General features: G+C 46.9%; 1 pseudogene; it reads right to left on the reverse strand.

Annotated features, from left to right (window-relative positions):
• Positions 1 to 15,896: 15,896 nt before the first annotated feature.
• Positions 15,897 to 18,914, reverse strand: part of LOC124706584 — a 39,817-nt pseudogene continuing 36,799 nt past the window's right edge.

The raw sequence follows: 18,914 nt of genomic DNA on the forward strand, positions 1-18,914 counted from the left end.
GACGCCCACGCCCATGCCCCTGCCCCTGCCGCTGCCGCTGCCGTGCCCTGCCCGTGCCCTGCCGCTGCCGCTGCCGTGCCCCTGCCCTGCCGCTGTCGTGCCGCTGCCCCGCCCGTGAGCTGTGCGGCTGCCCCTGCCGTGCCCCCCACCCTGCCGCTGCCACTGCCCGTGCGCCGTGCCGCTGCCCTGCCGTGCCCTGCCGTGTCGCTGCCCTGTCGCTGCCGTGCCGCTGCCATGCTCTATACCATTTCAACACAAGACAACAACATTTGGGTATATGTGAGTGTATGGCCAATTTGCAAATTTGAGCAAAGGCCATACTTTCTTGGTTTGAATTATTAAAACACAACCCTATACCATTTCAACACCATTTGGGTCAAAGAAAATCAAAGAAAAAGGGAAGAAAGTGAAAAAACCTAAGTGACATATGCTAATGGTCAAATCTGCCAAAAATAATATGATGCCTACTTTGAGCCCCTTTGGTTAACTATTTCTAAACTAAACTTGCTAATATTTTTGCCCAGATCAATAGTACTCATAAAAGTGAACAACTTGGTTAAAGTCAACCTTGCTGATTCAAAGTCAAACTCTTAATATAAGCATGCAAAGTGGCAACTTTGAAACAAATTTTAGATTTCCCCAAATTTTGGAATATTCACAAACCGCCGCGACATAGAGAGAAGAGCGAGAGGAGGAGCGCCGAGTGTTAGGGTTAGGGTCTGTAGCGGTGCCGAGTCCGTGGCGGTGCCGCCGTGTCATAGAGAGAAGAGCGAGAGGAGGAGCGCCGAGTGTTAGGGTTAGGGTCTGTAGCGGTGCCGAGTCCGTGGCGGTGCCGCCGCGACATAGAGAGAAGAGCGAGAGGAGGAGCGCCGAGTGTTAGGGTTAGGGTCGAGAAATCTGTTAGGGTTTTCTTGCTTTCTTCATTTCAATTTGTTATTCATCTAGAAATCTGTTATATGATCATTAAATGATGAATGAAATACAATTGCTTTCTTAATTTTGCAGTGACATTGAGGTATGGAGGACGGCACCTTCGTCCGAGATGAGGAGGGGGAAGAAGCGGTGCAGCAATTGATCTATGAGAGTGCCCGTGGTCCGGAACCCGACGATGGAGACAACGATTTCCAAGACTTTCTGAATGATTTCGGCGAGGGACTTGAGTCTGAACAAATTAGAAGAGACAACGAAGTGTCCATCACAAACTCCGGCGAGGTGTATATCTATGTATCAATTAGTCTATATGTTCATCCCTAGATGCATTCATTTATTTGTATTGCACTTATTAACGAATAATTTTTTTCTTTTAGCCTTCTGGATCATCGAGCAAGTCTGTTAGATCAAAACGAGGCCCGACGCGGGTGCTAAAGTGCGAGGGCAGGTTAGCCCTCACGGCATTCAAGGATAATGGTGAACCACTTGGAGCCCAAGGAGTTTTGCCGCAAATTTACAAGTCAATCCGGAGTTATTGTTAGGGACCATGTACCGATCGGCATTCAAGAGTGGCATAAGCCGAAGAACCCGGAGAGTGGTGCTAGTTATGTCAACGACGCGATGAAAAAATTTCTTTGGGACACGCTCATGACAAAGTTCAGCCTACCGGAAGACATGACGGAAGGCCGGAAAGAATAAAGTCAAGGAATGGACATGGAAGAAGATGGCCATACAATTCCGGACCTTCAAGAAAAATTTATGGGACAAATATAAGAATGAAGATCCGGTATTCGATGATAATCTAGTGAAGATAAAAGATCATCGGGCCGCATTTAAGGAGTATAAGCAATCGTCTACTTTTGTGTCCCGATCGAAGAAAAATACCGAAAATGCTGCAAAGAAGAAACTTCCGCATCATTTGGGGTCAGGTGGCTACAAGAGTGCCATTCCGAAGTGGACAGCGTTTGAGAATAAACTGATGGATCATGGAATCACTCCACGGACATGGGACTGGCCCGAACGGTCCAAGTTATGGTTGTTCGCTCATGGGGCAGGGTTGGACCCAAAGACAGGGTTGATCGTTGCGAAGGGAAAATGGAAGGAAAAAATTGAGGCAATTGTACCGAAGCTTGTAGATGCAATTGACAAGGTCGAGAAAGGAGAGTACATTCCCGATCGAGAGAATGACGAGCTGACACTCGCTGCGGGAACCCTGAACATGTTGGACGGGTACGAGCTCGCCCGAGGTCTCACCATGAAGGAAGCGTGGCCGGACAGCGCCGACACTTATAGAAGCCGTTCGCGAAAGAAGAAGAAGGACGCCGACATTGTAACGGAGTTGTTATCTAGGGTGGAGGCTCTTGAGAGAAATCAGAGGGCACCGATCAGCCGGCTGTTTCTACGGGATCCACAAGCCGATGCTGCCCCATCTCAGCGAAGAAGCGGTGTCGGTTCCTCGCATCTTGACGGATGTGGAGGAAGCTACCCCGTGGATTATGTCACGGAGAAGACGAGTTGCGAGCTACATATGTTAATCAGGACCGCGTCACGGTAAGGTGGCGGTCGGCTATGTGTACCCAAGTGAAGATGGAGCAATGCACCATCATATGCCCATTCCACCTGGTTGTGTTCGTGTCGGGGTGGATGAAGTTGTTTCGGGTTTTGAAAAAGTGGAGCTTGATATTCCTAGAGGTGAAGATGAGAGGACACCGGCCGATGTCAAGCACGGTTTCGCCCTATGGCCGAAGAAGTACGTCGTCCTTTTGCAAAGGCCACCGACTCCTACACATGAGCAGCAAATGCCATCGACTCCTCCTCGGTGGCGAGTCCTGGTGAGCAGCCAAGTCCACACCTACCCGAGAGGGACCCCGGCGTGAGTCCACCATCTCGAGATCCTCCGCGTAAGACAGCGTCCGTTAAGCGGAACGGTACGCCGCCTAGGAAGAAAGCTAGAAAGGAGAAACAACTGCCACCTACTGAGAAGTTACCTTGGGAAAAAACTCCAGAGGAAAACGCGGAGGCCGTTCAGGCCGAGGTGAAGAAATTTTTTGCACCGAAAGTGCCACAGAGATACCTTTCGAGAAGACACTAGATCGGGAGAAAGTTGTGCGTACCGTTGACAATCTATATGACCCTGTACCATCGCCGCCATCTGACTATGTGCGTTCTATTGAAAGGTCGTATGACAAGATGATCGAGGCGACAAAACCCGTTCAATCGGGTATCAGGGAGATAAAAGGGATACACAGTGTCTACCAGCTCGGACAACAACCCGTTCAATCGGTCGCCCCTCTCAAGGTGTTTGACGGGAAGACCGTTCAAAGTTCTCGACAAGACGCAAGCTGATTACGCCTTAGCTGAACGAGCATATCAGTTTGTTCAAGGGAAAGATTTGGTCGAGAATGTCAGGAAGTTACCAACAAGTATGCGTAACTTGCATTCGTGGTACCTTAAGGCCTCAAAGGAAGGGATCGAGACTATCATGGTGCGAGTTAGGGAAGAGCACTACTTCCGGGAGTACTTGTGTGAACGTTGACTTCGCCGAACTCTTTCAGTTATACAATCTCCGGGCCCTCGACAAATCAATCATCAGTTGCTATTGTCCGTAAGTGATTTATTTATTTAATTTGAGAAGTCGTTCATTGTCCGCAGATTATAATCTTTTGTGCGCTATATTATGCGGATCGAAGATGCTCGAATGCAAAAGGGACGATATCACGGATATTGGGTTCATTGACCCGAACACAATGCATGTCAAAACCATAGAGAATCCCCTCTATAACAAGGATACACCGCAGACTTTGCTAAGGTTTTTGAAGCGACAACGTGACAAAAAGCTAATACTTTGGCCTTACAACTTCGAGTGAGTCTTACTTGTCTTATAACACATTATATTTTGCTCACCGTATGTCAAAATTTTAACTAATGACTTATATATATGACACTACATATTGAAACGTGCGTAGGTTTCACTTTATTCTTCTCGTCATCAATTTGGAAATCGGAGAAGTTGAAGTCTTGGACTCACTAAGCAAAAAAAAAGGATCTATACTTGTCTTGTTTTTTAATGCTCAGAAGGTAATTTTAATTCTTATCGGTTTGTTTCGTTAATTTTGTCGAGCAGCGTATGACTCTTTTATGCATTTTTTTTTGTCGAGCAGCGTATGGCAAACTTTCATCAAGAAAGATACGTCCCGTGAATGGACACCGAAGCTGCGATGGCGTGCGAAAGTAAGTAGTACTACCTAGGTCCACACACCTTTTAATTATCATACTTGACTATTGTTTGATTGAATTATATTCTTGTAAAGAAATGCCCGCAACAACCTCCGGGGACCGATCTCTGTGGATTCTTCGTTTGCGAGTACATCCGCAGAATTGTCAACGAGAGAACGAATAATGAAAGAAATAAAGAGGTACAAAAACAATCTTCACAAATTTGTTTTGTTATCATAAGTTGTGCTGAGTTTCAGTAATAGTTGTTTCATGTATTCATTTGTATCTTATTCTTTTATAGTTGGCAAGAAAGCGGAACAAGCTCTCAATCGATGACCGCTTCATAGCAATAGGCGAGGAATTGGCGGGATTTTTCCTTCGGGACGTCATACCACAACTCGCAGAGCACCACTATGAATGAAGATGTACATGTTACATATATAGTTGACTCGAAGAGTACCACTATGCTACATGTAATAGACATATATAGAGTACGCCTCGGAGAGCACCACTATGCATGAAGATCGATCTTCATGCATAGTGCTACTTAATTTGCGATCTCATGCAATAACATGTGTGTTATATTATATGCACCAACTTGCTATGCATCATCTTGATCTTCATGTACTACCTAAACCCAAACGCGTTTCTGGTGCATCGACGCGATATGAATCAAACCGATATCCCTAAACCTCTCCAAAACCCTAAAAAGCCAATTCTCGCCGCGGCAGAGATTTGGGCAAATTCCCTGCCGCGGGGGAACCTTTGGTACCGGTTCGTATTACCAACCGGTACCAAAGATCCTTAGCCCTGAGCTCTCCTGGTGGCCCACATGGAGGCCCGTTTTATACCGGTTCGTAAGCAACCGGTACGAAAGGGGGGGGGGGCTTTAGTGCCGAATAATTTGTACCGGTTGCAAAACCGGTACGAATGCCCCTCTGAAACCGGTACGCATGAGAGATTTTCTACTAGTGTCTATGCCGATGGTGGCAAAAGAAAAATCCATCACCTATAGTTCTCTGGCTGGGCTCCATAGCAAAATTCATCACCTAGGTGAACTACAAGATTTCTATTGAGCCATCACAACAACATTTCAGAGTATAGGTGTTGTTTTCATCTTCCAATTACACCATTCGATGTTAAAAAAGAAACCGACCTTCTCTGGGACCGTTGTGTCCGGCTCTGGGATCACTAGCGATCACCCCAACAGGTCCTTGTAATCATAGATTACTGCATCGAAGCAGTGCATACGAGCTTTCAACCGATGACCTTTAGTGAAAAATCGTCGAGGCCAGATACTTGACCAAATTGGGCGCGTTGAAAAAATCCAGGAGAAAAACCACAACGTCGCTCTTGTAGATTTTGGCATCGTATCAGTTTAATATCCCTAATCGGAAACATGGGTTTGGGAGATGCCAGTTGCTCAGAGCAAGTGTCAAGTCTCGTACGAGTGGAGATCAGGGTTTTTATTCTCGCGCGGAATTTCCAAAATTTCGCCGGGTACCGTAAATTCCGCTACCCCCCCCCCCCTTCCGAGAACTACTCATACCGCTCAAAAAAATTCGGATTGTTTGAATTTAAGTTCCGATTTGTGGATAAATAGGCAACGTATGCGACTTCTTTCATAGTTTCTTGTATTTCCTAGTGGTTATACCCGTATGGTTATGGCTACAGGACTTTTGTTCGAGTGCTCATGCGCTCAAATATTTACGTTCTTCCATTTTAATGTGTGTTTTGTTTCAAAAAGGAATAAAAGGCTAGCTCTAGGATTCGCGCCTGATACCTATAGAAAATAGATGAAACGCTCGTACAACTGCGGCAATCGAACATATGTGTACAATTGACGTAATAATTTATTTGTTTAGTGCCAAAAAAATTGAATTCAAATTTTGTTTGAATGAACCCGAGATATCCGAGATTTCGCGGTAACCGTATTTTCCGGGGTCCGCCGGTAAAAACTGGAACCGAGACAAAAAATCTTGGTGGAGATACATATGTCACAGGAGGTAATGTATTCTGATGTGGTTCCGGCGACTCGTCGTATCGTACTTCTTTCACCTGCGGATCTGCCTATCCACCTATAGCTCCTAGACGAGGAATGTCTCCACGTGGATCGAGCAGAGGCCGACTGATGGTACAACAAGCAGATGGCATAGGAGGCACAGAGAGCCGCACTGTTATGCCTATTGGGCGATGCCAAGACCTCCACAACTGTACTCCTTCAATCCCCGAAGCATCCTACTCCTATGTTGCAACTTCTACTACTGCACTATGTGCTAGCCATATGCTATTAGCCATCCCAACATTAGCATAGAAACAGAATATAGAGTCGGGAGTCGGGATGAATGGATAAAGCACCATCCATATATCTACCTTCACTTCCTATGCACGTACTAGTAAAATTCATCATTTTGCGATAGCTACCTTTCTGTCCTCTAAGTTGTAATGAGGGTAACATGGCTTGCTCCGAGCACAAACCTAATTACCCCGACGTCAATGTTGGGCCAGAGTAGCAAGTGAAATAAACCAGCTACTAGTATCATGGCACACATCGATCTTATTTAGACACTACACGTCCAAAGATTAGCTAACTCAACTACTCCATGCCACGACTATCATCAAATGAAGGAGATATGGATGGTCACACGGTTCCGAAAATTCTTAGTCAAGATCCTTTACATGCTTGCATCATCTCATTAGTAGTGCCAGCAAATGTAGAGTATATGTTTAGCTAAACAGCTAGAGGAAGAGCCCTCCACAATTAGCAAAAACTATTATTTAGATGGATTCCACTAAAACCTAAAAATTCCTAGTCTCTAATTGATACTCAACGTGGTATGATTGGATTTGTACTAGCATTTCGGTTTCCAATGATAAATTTGTTGCACATGCCTCAACGACTATTTTGGCTAGTCTCCTTTTCTGTGAACTAGCATGGTGGTCCTCCCATTGCGAAGGCATCTTCTTTAATATGTAAAATGTGTTTGAAAATCAAGCCTACGACTACCATCTAACCTTCGAGCCTCGCTTGTTGCTTTCATAGCCCACTAGCTCCAACCTGCAGCCTAACACCTGGTAAAGTAAAACTTCTTTCTCAATGTTTCGTCCAAACACAAAGTAACAGCAGCAGGAGACACCTTACGCTGCCGCTCCCGGCGTTCGCGAGCGTGGGCGTCGTGGCCTGCAGCGGAGGTGCATCGTGCACCTCGACATTGTCGAGGATCTCACCAATGAGGCCACTCCCATGCCGAGCAAGGGCACCTGGAGGTGGGGCGTCGTGGACGGCGAGGAGTTCATGAGGGATCGTGGCGAGCGCATCACCGACAACAACCGCGACCACAGGCGCAGGGACGACAACGACGACCACGACAGGCGTGGCCGCTCTGGTGGGAGGGGTTGGCGCGATGCCATCAGGCGCAGCCTCTCTCGCAACGGGCGGTCTGGGGGCCGGGACGCGAGCCGCACGCGCAACGACAACGGAAGGGAGCGTGATCGCTCTGGTCACCGTGATGGTGGCACCAGGCGCAACCTGCCGCTGCTTCAGGATGCTGCGCTGCCCACCCCGCCCGGGTCACTTCTTCTGATGCCTGCGCCTCCCCTGGGTGGCGCCGATGGCAGCTCGACGCCGGCGCCGCTCGTTGCGGTCAACCCGGGCAGTGACTCCAGCGACTCTGAAGAACAAGTGGATGAAGAGATCCTGATGGAGGGCAGCGACGGGGAGGTCCTTGGCCCTGTTGCCAGGCAGGGTCGTCCAGCCTCGCGCCTTGCCTCTCCTGCCGCGAGCAGCAGGCGATCGCGGACGGCAAGGACGCCGGACTCGTCTACCTCGCCAACCTCGGTGCTGCCGTCCCCGCCCAGCTCAAAAAGGGCTCCGACCTCTGCCGTGCTCCCGCGGCTCCGACCCCTGGCTATGCCGGTGTCCCTGCACGTCACCACGCCTGCATCCTCGCCCACACACCCGCCTGGCTTTGCATCACCTCCCCAGCCGGCTTCTCCGATTTTTCATACTCCGCCTTCGTCGCCGGTTCGCACGCCCATCTTCGGCTCGGGTAACCTGACCGTGCGCACTCCAGCTGTGTCGCCGCCTGCGTCGCCAAGGGTTGCTGATCAGCCTGGCATGCAGCAACTGTTCTTGCCGTCCCAATCAGCGCTGTTGGGCTCTCCGCCGATGTCCTCGCCTCCGGGTCGGCCGGCCGCACGCCGCAAAACGCTTGCTGGGATGACCATCTCCAGGGCATACGGCTTCTCCTTGCGCCGCGCCAGCGCCAGGCTCCAGGCTCGCCGCAAGAAAGCCCCTGTGGCCAAAAAGGCTGAGGCGCTGCTCTGCAGCTCCCTTGGCATCATCAGCAACGGGCAGTTGGTTACGGAGCAAGGTCTCGCCGAGTTCTCCAGGCGCTTTGAAGGCCGAGTCTCCCAGGAAGTGGTGGCTGCTCTGCGTGCTCTGTTCAAGCTAGATGACCCTGCCTCCAACGCCATTGACGAAGCTCTGATCGCGCATGGCGGAGCTGCTGCGCTGGACGCGAACGTGGAGGATGACACGTCCAATGTCTAAGCTGCTCCTCTGCTCTCCTCGTTTTGGGACCATTTGGTTTCCAATGTTAGTTATAACCTTCTGGTTTGATGTGTTAACTGTGTGCCCGGCTGTGCCTGGCTGTGTTGCGACCTGGCGCTTGCCCCAGGAGATGTACTCTAATCAAGATACCTTCTGGTTTGATGTGTTAGCTGTGGGCCCGGCTGTGCCTGGCTGTGTTGCGACCTGGCGCTTGCCCCAGGAGATGTCCTCTAATCAAGAACTGCTTGTTTGCCTGCTTTTGGCTATGGAAACCTTGCTGCTGTGTTGTTTCAACTTTCAGAGTTCCCTGTGGTTCCAATGTTAAGCACCGTTTTCAACATTTTGTGTTGGAATGTCCGCGGTTTGAACGATCCCGACAGATGTTCTACTGTCAACGAGATCGTTGCCACTTCCACTTGCCACATCGTCTGTCTTCAGGAAACTAAATTGGAGTCGGTGTCGCCGGCGGACGCTTACTTTATTGGGGGAAATAGACTCAAGAGCTTTGCGGAGAAACCCGCTGTGGGCACGAGGGGCGGTATTTTGCTTCTTTGGGACGAGACGGTTGTCCGCATCTCTAATATACATGTCTCCGAGTTCTCCCTGTCGGCTACCGTGTTTGTGATCAACTCTGAAGAAGAATTCAAGCTCACTACTGTTTATGGGCCTTCCACCTCCGCTAGAAAGGATGAATTCTTCAATGAGCTCCGCGGGTTAAAACCCTTGGGAGGTGTAAAATGGGTTGCCCTTGGAGACTTCAACCAAATCTACCGGGCGCGTGACAAGAACAAAGCCAACGTCAACCGGGGTCGCATCAATCGCTTCCGTGCGGCATTACATGATTGCGAGCTCAAAGAGATTCCTCTCCAAAACCGTAGATTCACTTGGAGCAATGAGAGGACCAACCCTACTCTTTGCAAACTTGATGCCTTCTTCTGCAACTCCGAATGGGACCTCGCCTTCGACTCTCATGTCCTTTTCGCGTTATCTTCGTCCCTCTCGGACCATTGCCCGTTGCTTCTTGCCGATGATAGGGGCCCTTGCCGCCCTCGGTCCTTCAAATTTGAGAACTTTTGGTTGCGGGTCCCCGGCTTCAAGGACGAGGTCTCAAAAGCTTGGGCGGCTCCTTCCCCACATGTGGAACCTTGCCAAATCCTTTTCCATAAGCTCCAACAAACCGGAAAACATCTCTCTTCTTGGAGCCGGACCCTTTTCTCCTCCAACAAGGTGTTGCATCATGCCGCCCTTCTTATCATTCTTAATCTCGACATGGCGCAAGAGTGGAGGTCTCTCTCTTATGAGGAAAGGGCTTTGAGGGCCGAGCTCAAGAGAAAGGTGGTGAGCCTTGCGGTTATTGAGCGAGCTCGTAAGAGGCAATGCTCGAGGATCACCAACATTAGAGAGGGTGACGCAAATACCAAATTCTTTCATAGGAAGGTTAACGGGAGGAGGAGGAAGAACCATATTCACCGCCTTAAGCACAACAACGGGTGGATTACCGACCACAACCACAAGGAGAAGATCATTTCCGACCATTTTGGAGATGTTATGGGTAAGGGGCAAAATCGACACAAGGACTTCAATTGGGCCGGACTACAATTTGAGGCCCCGGATTTGGCGTCTCTCGATGACCCCTTCACGGAGGACGAGGTTAAGCATGCCATCAATCTTCTTCCGGGCGACAAAGCCCCCGGTCCGGACGGTTTCACGGGTGCCTTCTACAAGCATTGTTGGGATATTATCCGCCAAGACGTTATGCGAGCTATCAATCTCTTCGGGGATCTTCACGTGGCCAACTTCCATTGGTTAAACTCCGCTAACATTGCCCTTTTGCCCAAGAAGGATGGGGCGGAGGAGATCTCCGACTTCCGGCCTATTAGCCTCATTCATGGCATTGCCAAGATCATCGCCAAAATGCTTTCCCTAAGGCTTGCTCCGCATATGGATGACCTTGTCTCCAAGGCGCAAAGTGCTTTCATCAAGAAAAGAAGTATCCATGACAACTTCCTATACGTAAAGAATCTTGCTGCGAGGTTACACAAGAGGAAAATTCCGGCCCTTCTCTTCAAGCTCGACATTCGGAAGGCGTTCGATTCCGTGCGTTGGGACTACATTATTGACCTTCTACAAAAACGGGGATTCCCTCCACGCTTCCGGAATTGGGTGGTCGCCTTGCTCGTCACCGCCTCATCGCGGGTCCTCCTTAATGGGGTGGCCGGCCAACCTATCAAACATGGCCGGGGGCTACGTCAAGGGGACCCTTTGTCACCTCTCCTTTTTGTCCTTGCTATAGACCCCATCACCCAAATCCTCGAGCTTGCCTCCATTCATGGGTTGCTTCACAAGCTTGCTAGGCGGACCACCATTTTGAGGACCTCCCTCTATGCCGATGATGCGGCAATCTTCATTGCGCCCTCTAAGCATGATGTGCAAAACCTCACCGCCATCCTTCATGCCTTCGGCGAAGTTACGGGTCTATGCACCAATTTCCACAAGAGCTCCGTTGTACCTATTTGTTGCCACAACATCGACCTTGACGATATCCTTCATGGCACCCCGGTTCTTAGGGCTACTTTCCCGTTGAAGTATCTTGGGCTACCCCTCTCCCCTTGGTGTCTGCGCAAGGCGGACTTTCAATCTCTTGAGGACAAAGCGGCCCGGAAAATCCCCACTTGGAATGGGAAACTTGTTAACTTCGCGGGTCGCACCGCTCTTGTCAAATCCGTCCTTTCCTCTCAAGCTATATACCACTTCACATCTCTCAATGTCCCGAATGGCACTATGGCCAACATGAAGAAAATTGAAAGAGCCTTCTTATGGGCGGGCACCGATAAGGTCTCCGGTGGACAATGTAAGGTCAATTGGGATATCGTTTGTAGGCCCAAAAATCTTGGTGGCCTTGGGGTTCTTAATGCCGACTTCTTCTCCCGTGCCCTTCGCTTGCGGTGGCCTTGGAAGGAATGGAAAGAGCCATCCAAAATTTGGGTGGGTCTTGGCAATCCTTGCAATGACACGGACATGGACCTTTTCTACGCCTCTACTACCATCATGGTGGGCAATGGGAAGAAGACTCCTTTTTGGAAGGCGCCGTGGCTTAATGGCATAAAGCCCATCGACATCGCCCCTCTCATATACAAAATCTCCACTAGAAAGAATTGGAAAGTCAACAAGGCCATGTCCAATCATGGTTGGATCTCCAAGATTAACTTGGACGCGGTCTTCACCATACAACATATTCGCCAATACATCTCCCTTTGGGTCAAACTCTCCGAGGTCTCTCTTAATGAGGACGTGGAGGACGAGATTTCTTGGAACCTCACCGATAATGGCATCTACTCTTCTTCCTCCGCCTACCATGCTCAATTCTTCGGAGCCACGCTTTCCCCGGTTGCCTCCTCGGTGTGGAAGTTTTGGGCACCGCCCAAGTATAAGCTCTTTATGTGGCTTGCTCTTCAAAATAGGCTTTGGACTAATGACCGCTTGGAGAAGAGAGGTTGGCCTAATGGTCGGGATTGTCCTCTTTGCAAACATGCTTTAGAATCCGTTGATCACCTTCTTGTCAATTGTCGTTACACCATCCGCCTTTGGGGCCTTTTGAACACTTGGCTTGGCATCCAACCCCTTGACCCCAACCTTTGGCCGACCACTTCTCTTCACCCATGGTGGGGTAAGATGACCAAGCGCAAGGACGTCGCATCGTTAACCTTCCTCGTGTCTTGGGAACTTTGGAATGAAAGAAACGCTCGGGTCTTCAAAAGCAAGCAAGCGCCACCCTCCGTGCTCTTCAATAAGATCAAGCAAGAGGCTAAACTATGGATTTTGGTGGGTGATAAATGTATGAGTAACTTGATGCCGCGAGAGTAGGTCCTTTTTGGTTTCAAGGGTGTAATCGGGTGCCTTGTAAAAACTATTCTACTTCTCCTTAATTAATGGAATAGGGCAAAGCTTTTGCCCTCTTTTCAAAAAAAAAAAGAAGCAGTAGACAATTGGGCATTTCTCCTTTTCATTCTCAGGTTTAGAGTTATATTGCGATCCAAATTTATATTAAAGGGAGGCTAACTTCGAGCGGAGCGATGCCCGTCGCCGGGTAGCCCCCGCGGTACGGATCGATACCACCGCCTATATATACCTCTTGTAAGCCGTCGGATAGGGCTTATCAGATTATAAGATAACCCACGACATTTGTAAACACTTTCGATATAGTAAATTTTTGCTGGCTGCCGTCCGTAGTTTTTTCCCCTCTATGTTGAGGGGGTTTTCCATGTTAAAAACTCGTGTCTGCGTTGTGATTTCCTTTTCGTTCTTCGTTATTTGCTTGCCGCATTTGTAACATTTACACACGTAAATTATTTTTGGTAGATGGCCTGAGATGATTATTCCTATCTCTATAAGTGGTAATGGGCTCACACAGTTATTCTTATCTCTATAAACAATAATCTGTCATCATAATTTTATCGTGATGAGCATTAATTTACTGCTTGGAATCAAAGCATAACTTAAAATGCCCATCATGGGATCCACCACCGCATTGCAGCATTTCCTGGTACCCGACAATACTAATTTTGCAGTGCGCATCGTATCAAGTTTGAAAAACATGCCACGGGCCTGTGCTGGACTATATGCCTGGAATTGTGAGCATGTTTCTTTTCTGTTTCACTTATTGGGTAGCGAGTGAGTAGTCCCATCAAATTTAAATTTGGATAGAGGCTGAACTAGTTGTTTTGTCAATCGCCTCACCTAGCTAGTCGTCCTTTGTTAATGAACTTTTGAGCTATATAAATTTGATCGCCTCACCAAAAGCACTTTTATCCAATGTTTAAAATAGCCGGCTACAGGATATAGCTGCGGCTAGGGTTGAAAACGAAACGGAAACGGACGGAAACATGCTTTATCGTTTTTGTTTCCCTCGATCTTGTCGGAATCGAAAATGGAAACGGAATCCCCGGAAACGAATATGAAAACGGAAATCATCGGATATGAATACAGAACGGATACGTAGAGGATACGTTACGAAAACAAATATTTGCCACAACGCAATGCGGCATGATACCTTGGTTTGTAGACCAAAAGACACACATAAAGAAAAGACAATAAAACAAGATATAACATTTAACTTCGACATGCGGAAATTCACATAAAGTAACTCACATAGTTTAACAGCTAAATGAACACGCAATTATACAGAGTGATTAGGGTTGAAGTACTTAGTAGACTTGATATGTGGCCAAGCCTGGTTTCATATGTAAATGTAGGTCTGCTAAATACACGGGCCTTTCTAGGTTTTATTTCCGGAAACTTTTCGTATTTATTTTTCTGAAATTTCCTCTGCCGTTTCCGTTTTCGTCGGAAAGGGCTCCCTCGTTTTCTTTGCCGTTTCCGTTTAGTTTCCTCAAAATGCCGCTTCCTTTTCCGTATTTGTCCCTCCATTTTCTTTTTCTTCGGAAACGGACGGAAAGTTTCCGTTTCGTTTTCAACCCTAGCTGCGGCCTCCCCAAACAGCTATAGCCCGGCTATAGGCTGGCTATAGCCGGCTATTTAAGGACTTTAACACCTTTCAGCGGGTTAATGCAGTTAGCCGCACCATGCGGGGAAAGGCTATAGCGGGCTATAGCCCGACTATAGCCGGCTATTTTAAACTATGCTTTTATCTAACATGTTAGGATGCGCTATATATTGTGGCGCTCCTTCAGTTTAGTAGCTTAATTACATTACCATATTAGTTACAAGCTTAATTACATTACCATACTGAGTTACAATTACAACGGCACTGCAGAAGCAAGCCATGAAGCATGATGAATTTCATCCAGAGACATCCACTATACAGAAGCCAACTGACAACTTTCAGGCACACACATATGGTGGAGACAGAAGCTCTCTCCCACTTCCCCACATACACTGATACACACAAGAGATTCGTCAGTCACCTCACTTGCCACATGAACCCATCATACATGACACAATGTTCCCCAAATCCGGTGAGATCCAAGTTAGGTTGATTACTCACCACCGTTCAAAAACTCGTCCAATTAGACCCCACTAAGTTCACAAACCACTTACGACCCTCCCTACCAGATGAACTATGCTGCAAAATCATCTGCGATGCACCACCACCACCGTGTAGACTGTAATCTAAAATGGGGCATGCAATCCTCCACTGTAGGCGACTGCTTTTTTGTCGCTGGATAATTTCCAACAGAAAATGTAATTTTAAGTTTCGTAGAGGACATTTGGCAGAATATCGAGGTTTAGGGATCAAGCATTTCCTGGATAACTAGTCAAAGATCACCTGCAGAATGGCTAGATATTTCGGTAACGCATTCCAAAGTCCAAGTCATAGATCTGCGCACAGAGGTCATCGCTTATGTGCTAGCATGACCAGATATGTTGCCGTTTAAGTTGGCACTAGTACTACAGGTGTCTCTTTTCATCATATACTTACAAATAACACTGAGTTATTTAGTTCCTTGATCAGGTGCTATAATCCTACAAGCAATGCAACCACTTCGTTTGCAATAATTTGGTTCAGTGAGCAAAAATCTGCACTAAAGTTCAGATATCCTGTATTCCTGTATTGTGAAAATGAAGCCCAGAACATACAAAGAGGTTAGCACCCACGTACAAGAGCAGACCACACCACGAACATGATCTACTTTGGTGAATATAATGCTTATGGTGATTGTGCAATAGTTTCAATACCACTGATGAAAGTTCCACTTCTATTTGATCCATTTGGTAGTGCTACTGGGCAGTAAAATTATTCAAAGATTCAGATGCACAATCAAAATGCCTTGGCCACTCACTTGCAATCAACAATAAATCATAGAAAAATTCCATAGATAAAAAAGGGTAAAAAATACACCATTCTACAATAAAAAAGAGTTGAAACAGGGAAAAAATGCAAGACATGCCAGTTCTACCACATAAAAGCAGTATGTTGGTAAGTACACACATCCATCCAGTGATAGATTAAATGGCACATCAAAAGGGTGAACAGTTAAACAAACGGCAGAAGCTGGAGTAAGCGCTAAGTACACCATAAACATCTCCTGCAAAGTTCTAAAACCAGAATGGCGAAACCTTGAGTAATCCTGCCTCCATGATGTATCCCTGTCCAAGCTGGAAAAGTTTCTGCTCTCTCTTGGGAGGTGGAAATTTTACAAAGAAAATGTTAGAGCGAAACCGCAAATGCATAGGACAGTCACTCGTCATCTGAGTAGAACATGCTTGGATACACCCAGAGGGCCTGCAGCTGGCGGTACCAGTTCCTTTTGTACAGAAGGTCAGGATCGGTTGATCGATCCCACACCACATCTGCCTGGTCACCAAACCCATGTATGCTCATAGGTTGAGAGTAATGGGCATAGTACAAGCAGTTCCTCTTCCCTCCCCATAGTTCTGGATTCATGCAAGAAAACGGCGTGCTCCTCACATCACCACCAACAAAGAGTGCCCAGTTGTCCAGCTTCTTCACCTCCACCCATTTTGCCAGCTTTGTAGTCATATCGAGGCGGTAGGGTCTATAGGTCACTGGTGCTCCATAAGATAAGTTGATGCAATGATCAACAATTAGAAGCATGTCACCACAGACCACTAGCCATGGTCTTAAATATGGGCATTCAGCCATGCCGTCCCACCACTCAGTTTTTATCTCCTGCAAACCAAGCCGGGGAGCCAGCTGCAAAGTGTAGATCCTATAATGATAATCCATCGCAATGAACTTACCATTGAATTCCACAATTTGTTCTATACGTGCATCATCAAGTTGGAGTTCAAACCAAGTGTCACCGCTAACCGGCCAATCAAATAGGGATGTCCGAGTACCGATGAGGAGATGCGATTTGGGTGATGCAAGGGGAGCTGTCAAAGTGCCACTATAGTAGAACTCTTCACGAGTCATTGCTTCGGATGGGAGACGTGGAGGTGAAACCTCTCGCACCACCGAACACATCAACAACAACACAATAACGACGGCGGCAACGGATCAGATGACCATAGGAACAGCCAGCAAAATGCATCACCTGCAAAGTTTCTTTAGGAATCTGGCAGCGAAAGGTGGTGTTTTGCTTAGATAGATCTATGACCTGGCAAATGCGTAGCTTGCGATGACCATTGTTAGAAGGGAGATGAGGAGCTTTGACACGAACATTGGGGCGGATGAGGAGAGGTGGTAACATAGTGCGAATGCTTGATTTGGATGGGTACGATGAGAATGCAACACGCCAAGAGTGGCATGTGCCAGCAAATGCAAGAAGGTCGATGAATGATCCAGACAAAGCAATTATGGACTGAAGCAGGCCATCTGGGAGGTCTGCCCAACCTTGGAGTCCAGACACAGCAACGGATTCACAGACAAGGGTGTCGGCAGTTTGTCGGGGCTTTGCATGATAGCTAACTCTCTGCAGAACAGAAGAAGATCAAGACAGAAAATTAGAAGAGATCTGAATATTAACATACAAGATAAATTTAGGTGGTATGCTAAAATTACTAACATTAAACTAGAAGAGAGAAACTACGAGTGGAGTTCTAGCGCTAGTGACAGCAATGTGCAATCATATGTGGAACCTGATACATTATACTACTATTTATTTATTTGTTTATGTTGTGATGCCTTTTAATTTCCATTTGTAGATAACTTCACAGGTGTGCATAATCATTTCTGCTTAAAACAGCCACATATAGCATGAAAATCGGATCTTTATCAAGGGCACACGATTCAAGATGCATGTGAACCAGTCGGTCAATATTAATTAATCCAATCTATTCTAAGGTTCTTATTTTCTAATATCATGATTTTCCCTCTTCTTATTTCTAACTGCAGATAACTTCACGAGTGTGCGTAATAATAGAATTTCTGTTCAAAACGCTACTGACCACATCTAATATGAAAATCTGATCTTTACCCTAGATACGCGATTCAAAATGCATGAGATCGGTTCTTAAACCAGATCGGTCAATATTAATTAAGCCCATCTACTATAGGGTTGTCAATCCTGAAGAAAAATCGATGGAAATCTAGCCAATCAACATAACTCAAAGTACTTGCCCGATTAAGAAACAACTGCGGGGTCCTCGCTTCTCTGTTAGTTTTGTTTGAAAACAATAGTATATTAAACAAAAGACATATGCATAATAGATGACCGAAAGAAAAAGGGGAAATTTGCTACAGGACACCGATAAAACAGCCACATATAGCGTAAAAATCGGATCTTTATCAACATATGAGAGAAGAAGTAGGGTTTGTGTAAGATGGAGATGGGGAAAGTGCAGGCCTTGAAGTGGGGGAAGGCGACGACGAGTGGCTACGAAGACAGAATGACCAGATCTGGCGACTTCTCCGGCGATGTCGGCGGGTGGTTCGCTTCGCCTTCTGCTTCCAATTCTGGAACCGCCAGATTGCTGCGCCGCTGCTCTGTTTTCTGGCTGTTGTTTCAGTTCACGCGTTCTGAAGGTTGAGTTTAGCAGTACCGCTTTGGGCCGGATTGGGTGGAGTGGGACTTGGGCCAATTTATCCGCTTGTAGTCGATCGAGTTCAGCAGTTACACTACCCAATTTTCTCAAAAAAAAAAAAGTTACAATACCCAATTTTCAAAACAAAAAACAAAAAACAAAAATGCAGTTACACTACCGGACTACCCCATTCCATGTGGTTCAACATTTTTGTCTCAAAAAAATGTGGTTCAACATTTTCTTCATGCTGAGAAAAACAAAACTTTGAGGATTTAGCATGCTACTAGGAGTACTATTGTAGCGTCGTCTGGGTGCACAGGCTATCTCGTACAAACCAAATCGTAGGTTTAGCACAAAACTTGGTTCCTGACATAAGCAATGTGAAAACATATCTGGCACAGATACATGTGATGTTTTATGATTTACTTTTTATTCTCTTCTTCACTCACACACAGATTTGATTAGGTAGACGAATGGAGATATTCTCAATTCATTCCGATCTACTAGAAGTGTAGCATCATACATTTCTGCCCTGCATGTGAGATGTGACATGTATATCGTAGTGGGAGCTCTGTCTCCAATCTCCATTGCTATTGAAATCGCAGAATCAAGGCAACACCATTTATTAGTTGAGATCAAACTATCAAAGTGACAGTAACGGAAAAGGTGTACCATAAGATTCCATTTGGAGGCCAAAGCATTCTCTCCCTAACAATCACCATGAACCAAAGACCAGAAATTATCTGCTCGGCGCTGCTACATTTGCTGA

Source organism: Lolium rigidum, chromosome 1, assembly GCF_022539505.1.
Source record: "Lolium rigidum isolate FL_2022 chromosome 1, APGP_CSIRO_Lrig_0.1, whole genome shotgun sequence".
Classification (NCBI taxonomy): Eukaryota; Viridiplantae; Streptophyta; class Magnoliopsida; order Poales; family Poaceae; genus Lolium; species Lolium rigidum.